At 37.0% G+C, this 9,754-nt stretch overlaps 1 pseudogene; it reads left to right on the forward strand.

Moving 5' to 3' along the window:
- Positions 1-3,867: 3,867 nt before the first annotated feature.
- Positions 3,868-4,611, forward strand: LOC119523996 (annotated as a pseudogene).
- Positions 4,612-9,754: the final 5,143 nt, after the last annotated feature.

A 9,754-nucleotide genomic window follows, 5' to 3' on the forward strand; every position in this document is an offset into this window, starting at 1 on the left:
AGAATTCAAATCTGCGTCACCATCACATCTACCTATAGAGCTTAGCTCTGGCCTCTGGAGTGAACAGAGAAGTCTACTCCCTCTTCCATTTGCCAGCCCTTCCAGTATTAAAATAAAACAAACTTCCATGTCCCTCTTTAGTTTTTTCTCTCAAGCTCTTGCCTATGTGGCAAGGTTACTTTACTCATTACCATCCTACCCCTCAGCCTGTGGACTCTTTTAAATTAAGGTTGTCAACAACTTTTGAAGAGTGTTGCATCTGGTCTCTAAACCTAAGTCCAGTCACAAAGAAAACAAGCCCATTAAACCTTCTCTCAATATTAAATACTTTTTTCTTGATTAGAAAGGTATTTCCAAGACTTTATCTTCTTTTCCTACAACCCATTTTGGTCCTATATGACAGAATTAAGATCCAAAGAATGTGAAAATGAAGGGCTGGAACCAATAAGATGAAACGTAACAGAGACTTCACACCTGCTAAAGCAGCTTAAATTACGTGCACTGTTAAAGTTGCCATGTAATATGACTGACTCACAGAGCTTGTAGTCAACTAAAGACCCCAAGACTTTCTCCACGCTGCCAAATCAGGTTTGCCTCATGCTCTACTTTAAAATGGTTAGATACTAAAGATCACCTTGTTGGTTTCAAGTCATCCTTCCAGCCTGTCTGGATCCCTTCATAACATATATATTTTAATACAATTTTATTGAGATGTATTTCATTATGTTTTAAAACTAGGATGTAACATATAAAGTGCACATCTTAAATGTACAGCTAGATATGTGTGTGTGCATGTATACCCCTGAAACCACCAACCATATCAAGAAACAGAATATTACCAGCTCCTTTGAAGAATCCTTTGTGCCCCTTTCCAGTCAATAACTCCAAGGTAACCATTATCCTTACTTCTAACACCGTAGATTAGTTTTGCTTATTTTCAAACTTCATTTAAATGGAATCATATGGGATGTACTTGTTCATGTCTGGTTTTTGTTTGCTCATCATTATGTGTGTGAGATCATCCATATTGTTGCATAAAGTAGTAGTTTTTTTCTTTTTTTATTGCTTAGTAGTATTCCATTGAATGAAAGTACCACAATTTATTGATCCATTTTTCTACTGATGTATATTTGGATTGTTTCCAATTTCACGATGATACAAACAATTCTGTTATGAACATTCTTATATGTGTCTTTTTGTGAATACAGGTATTTGTATTGGATATACACCTGGAAGGACATTTGCTGGGTCATAGAATATGTTTAGCTTCAGTATATACTGCCAAACATTTTTTTTTATTTTAAATTCAGTTTTACTGAGATATATTCACATACCATACAATCGTCTGTGGTGTACAATCAACTGTTCACAGTACCATCATACAGTTGTGCATTTATCACCTCAATCTATTTTTTGAACATTTTCCTTATACCAGAAAGAATCAGAATAAGAATAAAAAATAAAAGTAAAAAAGAACACCCAAATCACCCTCCATCCGACCCTATTTTTCATTTAGTCTTTGTCCCCATTTTTCTTCTCATCTGTCCACATACTGAATAAAAGGAGTGTGAGCCACAAGGTTTTAACAATCACACAGTCTCACCGTGTAAACTATGTTGTTATACAATCATCCTTAAGAGTCAAGGCTCCTGGGTTCCAGTTTGATAGCTCAGGTATTTACTTCTAGCTATTCCGATACACTAAAACCTAAAACGGGTTATCTATATAGTGCATAAGAATGCCCACCAGAGTGACCTCTTGACTACATTTGAACTCTCTCAGCCACTGAAACTTTATTTTGTTTCATATCACATCCCCCTTTTGGTCAAGAAGATGTTCTCAATCCCACAATGTCAGGTCCAGATTCATCCTCGGGAGTCATATCCTGCGTTGCCAAGGAGATTTACACCCCTGAAAGTCAGACTGCCAAACAGTTTTAAAAAGTAATTGTGGCAATTTCATAATGATTGGTTTTATGTGTCTACATGTCTAGGCTACAGTCCCCAGTTATTCAATAAAACACTAATCTAGGTGTTACTATGAAGGTATTTTGTAGATATGATTAGAATAAAACATCAGTTGATTTTAAATAAGGGAGATTACTCTAAATAATCTGGGAGGACATAATTTAATGAGTCAAAATGCCTTAGAAGTAGAGCTGAGTCTTCCCTGAAAGAGAAGATTCTGCCTGTGGACAGCAGCTTCAGCTCATGTCGAACAGTTCCAGCTTGCCCTTCCTGGTGGCCTAACCCTGCAAATTTTGGACTTGCCTAGCCAGTCCCACAATCTCATAAACCAATTCCTTGCCATAAATCTCCTATATATCTCCTGCTGGTTCTGTTTCTCTGGTTGAACAATGACAAATATATATTTTGGTACCAGGAGTAGGGTGTTGCTGAAACAAATATCCAATACTGTATGTAGAAGTGGCTTGGGATTGGATAATGGGTAGAAGGCAGGATGATTTTTTAATGCAATTTTATTGAGATATATTCACATACCAGATAATCATCCAAAGTGTACAATGAATGGTTCATGGTATCATCATATAGTTGTGAATTCATCACAATAAATTTTTGAACATTTTCATTACTAAATTTTTAAATAAAAATTAAAATAAAAAAGAACACCCCAAACATCCCATACCCCTTACCCCTCCCCCCATTATTTATTTATTTATTTATTTATTTATTTATTTATTTATTGTATTTATTTTCTTACTCATCTGTTCATACACTGGATAAAGAGAATGTCAGTCACAAGGTTTTCACAATTATGCAGTCACACCATAAAAGCTATATAGTTATACAATCACCTTCAAGAATCAAGGCTACTGGATTATAGTTCAACAGTTTCAGGTATGTACTTCTAGCTAATATAATACATAAAATACTAAAAAGGGATATCTATATAATGCGTAGGAATAACCTCCAGAATGACCTCCAGATGAACTCCAGAATAACCTCCAGAATGACCTCTCAACTCAACTCAACTTGAAATATCTTTGCCGCTGAAAGTCTGTTTTGTTTCATTTATCTGCCCCCTTTTAGTCTAAGAAGTCTTTCTCAATCCCATAATGTCAGGGCCAGACTCATCCCTGTTGCCAGGGAGATTTACACCCCTGGGAGTCATGTCCCACGTAGGGGAGAGGGCAAATTGTCTTGAATGGGACTATTGGCAGAAATATGGATGTTAAACATAACGCCAACAAGGGCTCAGGAGGAAGTGAGGAGCATGGTAGAGAAAGCATGTATCATTTTAGAAAATAGATATATCGTCATAAGCAAAATATTGGTAGGTCATTTTACCCTCCCCATTTTTCAAAGACAGATGAATCAAAATGCAGTTCTCAACCACATTCAAGTAACCCACAAGAAGGCAGGAAAAGAGAAACAGAGGGAACAAAGAGAAAGCAAGTAATAAAATGGCAGACTTAATTACTAGCATATCAATAATTACATTAAACGTAAATTGTCTAATACCAAAAGAAGGAGAATGTCAGAGTGAATTACAGAGCATATGCAATATGTTCTGTACAAGAAAATTACTTCAAACATAATAACATAGCTAAGATGAAAATAAAAGGACAGGAAAAGATATATCATGCAATAATTAATAAGAAAAAAGCTGGAGTGGCTGTATTAATATCATATAAAGTAGACTTCAAACCAAAACAAAAAAAATTACCAGGAAAAACAGAGAATGTACATAATGAAAAAGGATCAATTCCCCAGGAAGGCATAGTGATACTACATGTGTATTTATCAAACAATGGAGCTTCAAAATACATGGAGCAGAGCGGCAGGCAGCAGGCAGCTGAAGAGGCATTGGAGGTATCTGCTTGTGAGGCAAAGGTGGCTACAAACTATGAATGATACAAGAACTTTACTCAAAATTAAAGAGTGACCCAATAAAGAGGTACAGAAAATCCAAGTACTAACTCTGGAAGAAACACAAGAAAAGTGGGTGAGCTGCAACATTGCATTTCATCCCAAACAAGGACATCAGCTATTAAAGAAGCATTTGGATATTTTTCTTAATGGCGAGAGTGGACTCAGGATATTTTTTCTTCTTTGTGGAAAAGCAGTTGAGATGAGGTGGTTTGCAGACCTGGGACACAGCATACTTGGTGTGGAGATCAGTGAATTTGGGATCTGAGAATTTTTTACAGGGCAGAATCTTTCTTAATCAGAAGAACCAAGTGCTGAAATTCCTGGAGCCAAACTATTGAAGAGTTCTTCAAGGAACATTTCATAGTACTGTGGCAGCATTTTTTTTATTTCTCCAGAGTAAATATTGACAAATTTGACAGGATTTGGGATAGAGGAGCCTTAGTCACTGTTAATCCAGGTGATCGAGAATGCTATGTTGATATAATGTTGTCCCTAACAAGAAAAGGGTTCCACTACCTCGCATCTGTTGTTTCTTATGATCCAACTAAACATGCAGGCCCACCATTTTATATTCCAGACACTGAAATTAACAGGTTTTTTTGGCATAAAATGTGATATTAATTGCCTTGAGAAAGTTGATGCTTTTGAAGAATGACATAAAAGTTGGGGAATTGACTACATATTTGAAAAGTTATATCTGTTTACAGACAAAATCTAGCACATCAACATGTTTTTGGGCAATTGGAAAATTATGCTGAGGCATGAAAATATAATTAATGACTCAAAAAAAATCATTCACCAATCACGTCATAGATCTTTGTTCAAAAATGCATATAACTTTTTAGAGAAAAACACATTCTAAAATGTTAAAAGTGACTACCTTTGGAGAGGTTAAAGCAGACTCCCTGTCTCTTTTACATACAGACTGTATTACTTGTATAATTAATATTTAAAAGAGAAATGCAATGCATAACAAAGAAATATAAGAGATGTAGTAAAACTGACATTGAGTGAAATACTTTAATAAGGTGCAAGGTAAAAAGAAAGTAATCTAAGAAGTTATATAGAATAATAACTTTTACTATAAACACCCCTTATGCACCCTTTTTCACATTTTGTCTCCTTATATAATAATTTTATATGTAAGAGAATCAAGAAACAAATTTAAAGTTTAGTTAAATGAACTAACTTATATGGAACCAAGTGTTTTTCTTAAATTGTAAAAATTTCACAAATTTTAGAATTAATTTTTTCCTGAGTTTGGGAGTTTTTTGTGCCCTCTAGGTTGATCTTGTTTAATGATAGTCTTATGAAGTACGTGAATCCAGATTTATGATTTTTCACTATGAAAGTTTAGATTAAAATCTGTTTTTCATTAACACTCACATTTTATTGAATCAAATGTTCCCCTCTACCTGTGCTATCTAATATCTAAAAGGTTTAGATTGTTTAGCTTATGTTACCAGAATGATGTATTTTATTAAAAATAATTTATTTTAAAAAAATGTGGGAGCAATATTGATATAACTGAAAGGCAGAAAATCCACAATTATAGTTGGGGATCCCAACACCCCACTCTCAGCAGATGATAAAACAATTAGACCAAAAATCAGCAAGTTACAGAAGAACTCAATAACACTATCAACCAACAGGATGTAATCAGATTTATACAACACTCTGCCCACAACAGCAGAATACACATTCTTTTCAAGCACCCATGGAACATTCTCCACAATAGACTATATCCTTAGCTATAAAATAAACGTCAAAAAAATTAAAAGAACTGAAATCATTCAGTGTGTTCTTTGACCACAATAGAATTAGACTAGAAACCAGCAACAGAAAGATAACAGGAAATTCCAAACACTTGGAAACTGAACAACACACTTGCAAATAATTCATGGGTCAAAGAGTGAGTCTCAAGAGAAGTGAAATAATATATTGAACTGGATGAAAATGAAAATACAACATATTAAAATTTGAGGGACACAGCTGAAGTAGTGCTGACAGAGAAATTCATAACTCTAAATCCATGCACTGAAAAAACAAGAAAAGACTCAAATTGATAATGAAAGCTCCTACTTCAAGAAACTAGAAAAAGGAGCCAAATAAACCCAAAGTAAGCATAGGGATGGAAGCAATGAAGGACAGAAATCACTGATTGAAAATAGGAAAACAATGGAGCTAATCAATTAAATAGAGAGCTGGTTCTTTGAAAAGATCAATAAAACCGACAAATCTCTAGCAAGATTGACAAAGGAAAAAAAGAAGACACAAATTACCAGTATCAGGAATGAAGCAGACACTATAAACATCAAAAGGACAACAAGGGAATATTACAAACAATTCTACACATATAAATTGTACTTGATGAAATGGACCGATTCCTCAAAAATCACAACTACCACATCTCAGCCAATATGAAGTAGATAATTTGAATAGCCTTTTAACTACTAAGAAAATCAGAATTAATAATTTTACAATGCCCTGAAAAGAAATGCCCAGGCCCAGATGGTTTTGCTGGAGAATTCTACCAAATGTTTAAAGAATTAACATCCATTTTACATAGATTCTTCCAGAAAAATAGGATATTTCCCAATTCATTTTATGAAGCTAATACCTGACATCTGATACCTGATACCCAAACCAGATAGTGCATATGTGTGTGTACACACATACACATACAATATGAAATGATACTACTCATGACAGACCCCAAAATCCTTCACAAAATACTAGTAAATTTAATCCAACAATGTATGAAAAGAATTATACATGACCAAGTGTGATTTAATCCTAGTCTGCAAGGCTGAGTCAACATTTGAAAATCAATCAATGTAATTCACCAAATCAACAGTATAAAGAAGAAAAATCACATGATCAGATCAATTGCACAATAAAAGTATCTAACAAAATTCAACACTCATTCATGATAAAACCTCTAGGAAAAATAGGAAGAGAGGGTAACTTCCTCAACTTGATAACAAGCATCTACAAAAGCCCAACAGCTAATATCAAATTTAATGGTTATAGGCTGAATTTTCTCCCTTAAGATTGGGAAAAAAAGGCAAGAATGTCCACTGTCACCTTCTTATTCAATATAGTACTGGAAGGTCTAGCCAACACAACCAAGTAAGAAGAAAAGAAATTAAACAAACACAGATCAGAAAGGAAGAAATAAAACTGACTTGTTTACCTTCCCTAATGACTTTGCAATAAAGGGATTTAATCCCTCACTTGGTATAAGCAACAGACCTAATGAACTGGCTATACTGAACCACATTAAGCCATTGCCTCTCATTCCTACCTTAGCATGAATTCCTTTTTCTGGTTAGGCCAAACATGGAGCAGGATCCATAGGGAACAGGGAGAATTGGGAATTTTGATTAGGAAGGGCAAAGGGGTATGGGGCCACAGGGATAGGAAAAGTCTGCCACGGTCTGAGGGTGGCAGGCCTATCAGGGCACTATGGGAGAAACAGCAGCCCTGGGATAGGGCAGGAAAAGTACTGGGCAGGAGTCAGTAGAGCTCAGTTTTAATTGCAGTTCTGTCAGTAGGGTGAATTACTTGACTTCTCTGAGTCTCTATTTTATCTTCTGTATTTAAGATGGTCGGAGAATCACAGGTGCCCCGTGGGCTGAATAAGGCCAGCAGATGTGTTTTGTTTGGATCATGTTATGAAATTTTTTATTTCAAACACCTTTAGGCAAGATACGCATTCTCCAGATCAACGTGGGCCCCAGGCCCGCTCTGTCCAACCCCGGGGTGGTTTCACTCATTTAGCTTAACTTGGCTCCTGAAGGCATTTTGGTTTTTGACCATGGCCCTGGCTCCTCCACTCTGCTTCCTGATGAGATGTTCAGCCCTGAGATTCTACAGCTATTTTCTTTGCAAAGTAAACCAAGTCTACCCTAGCAGACTAGTAAAGTGGAAGGTGCCCTGGACTAGGGATGGGAAGGCCTGCCTCTGACATGCACAGCTTCTGATCTCAGGCAAGTCAGCTAACTTCTCTGACTTGGTTTGCTCATCCATGAGATAACATATACTCACAGAATTGTTGTGAAAATCAAATGGTACAAAGCATAAAAATACTGTGAAAACCAAAAAGCCATTACTACTGATATTCTGCCAGTAGACTCCAGTGCAGTGGTACCCATTGCTTATGCCAGGCACCATTCTGATGGATTGTGGTCTCCATTCTGATGAGTGGTATCTGCACCATGTCAGTTAAGTCACCATTGTTAACTCTTTTGAATACCACCTGTTTTGGTTTACTAAAGCTGCTGAAATGCAATATACCAGAAATGGGTTGGCTTTTACAAGGGGGTTTATTAGTTCATGAATTTACAGTTCTGAGGCCATGGAAATGTCCAAATCAAGGCATCAACAGGTGATGCTTTCTCCCCAAAGACCAGCTATCAATGATCTGGGACTCCTTTTTCACATAGCAAGGCACATGGCCGGCATCTGCTGGTCCTTCTCTCCTGGGTTTTGGTGCTTCCAGCTTCCGGCTGCTTCTCTCCCAGCTTCCCTGTTTTTTATCTCCCAGCTTCTCTGTGAACTTCTCCAAATTTCATCTCTTATAAAGGACCCCAGTAAGAGGATTAAAACCCACCTAAGCTATGTCTCAACTGAAATAACCTAATCAAAAGGTCCCACTCACAATAGATCTACACCCACAGGAATGGATTAGCTTTAAGAACATGATCTTAAAGCTAATCATACATGGAGTACATACAGCTTCAAACCATTACATCATCCCAGTGGCTGTCTGGAGTAAGGGACAATCACACAATTGTCTGAATACAAACCTGCTGAATATGCTTTATAATATCCTAGTTCAAGGACACGTAATTAATTTGACTTTGTTTTCCATTTCCACTTTTTTGGGTATGAGGCATTTGGGAAGGACTAGGATTGGAGAGAAATGTTGGGACCCAAATGTGGCTGAAATGGTCATGGTAGGACTGCGAATCTCTCAATTTCACGTCCCCAACTATCACTTCCCATTCAGAATGTGTGTTCCCTAGAGCCCAGGACCCGCTTTGGACATCGTGGCATTAAGTTCTTGCTATTTCTTAGACTTCTAAGTTTTAAGCTGTACACCTGAGACTTTTCTACCATTGTGCTCTGAAAATGGCTTATCTCATCCAAAACACAGTTTGACATTATTCAATAATGTTGGGTTTTTTGTTTGTTTGTTTTTAACTATGGGGATACATCATGACATGCATTAGAAATGGTACAGGCTTTACAGTCAGACAGCTCTGGGTCACAGTCCTTCCTGTACCGTCTATTAGCAAATCGTTAAGTTGTAGTTGCTTCTTCTGTACAATTAGGTTAACACCACTTCCCTTGCAGGCTTATTGCGGGCACTAGAGATAATGAGCCTTTGGTGCCTGACACCACCTAAGGGGTGCAAAAAACAGAAGCTCTTGAGACTCACTAAACCTCAGGTGTTGAACAGAAGAGAAGCTCCCTAGCATCCTGAGTTTATTTTTGAAGGCGGTCCCGCTCCAAGTCTCAGCAATGCCTCCCACCCCTCTCCTCCTTGCTCACACTGTTCCAGTCACTCTGGCTTCCGTGCTGTTCCTCCACCTTGTCCAGCACACCCTGTTTCCACAGCCTTTGCACTTGCTGTCCCCTCTGTCTGGAACACTCCCAGATATTGGCACGGCTAATTTCCTTACTTCATTTAAGTCTCAGCCCAAATGTACCATCTTATCCAGAGGTCTTTCCTCACTACCCTAAACAGCACATCTCCCCATCCCTCTCTATCGCATTGACCTGCTTTGTTTTTATTTAAAGGCTTTATCACCACTTGACATATGTATATGACATATATATATATACACATATAT

This window comes from Choloepus didactylus, chromosome Y, assembly GCF_015220235.1.
Source record: "Choloepus didactylus isolate mChoDid1 chromosome Y, mChoDid1.pri, whole genome shotgun sequence".
Taxonomy (NCBI): Eukaryota; Metazoa; Chordata; class Mammalia; order Pilosa; family Megalonychidae; genus Choloepus; species Choloepus didactylus.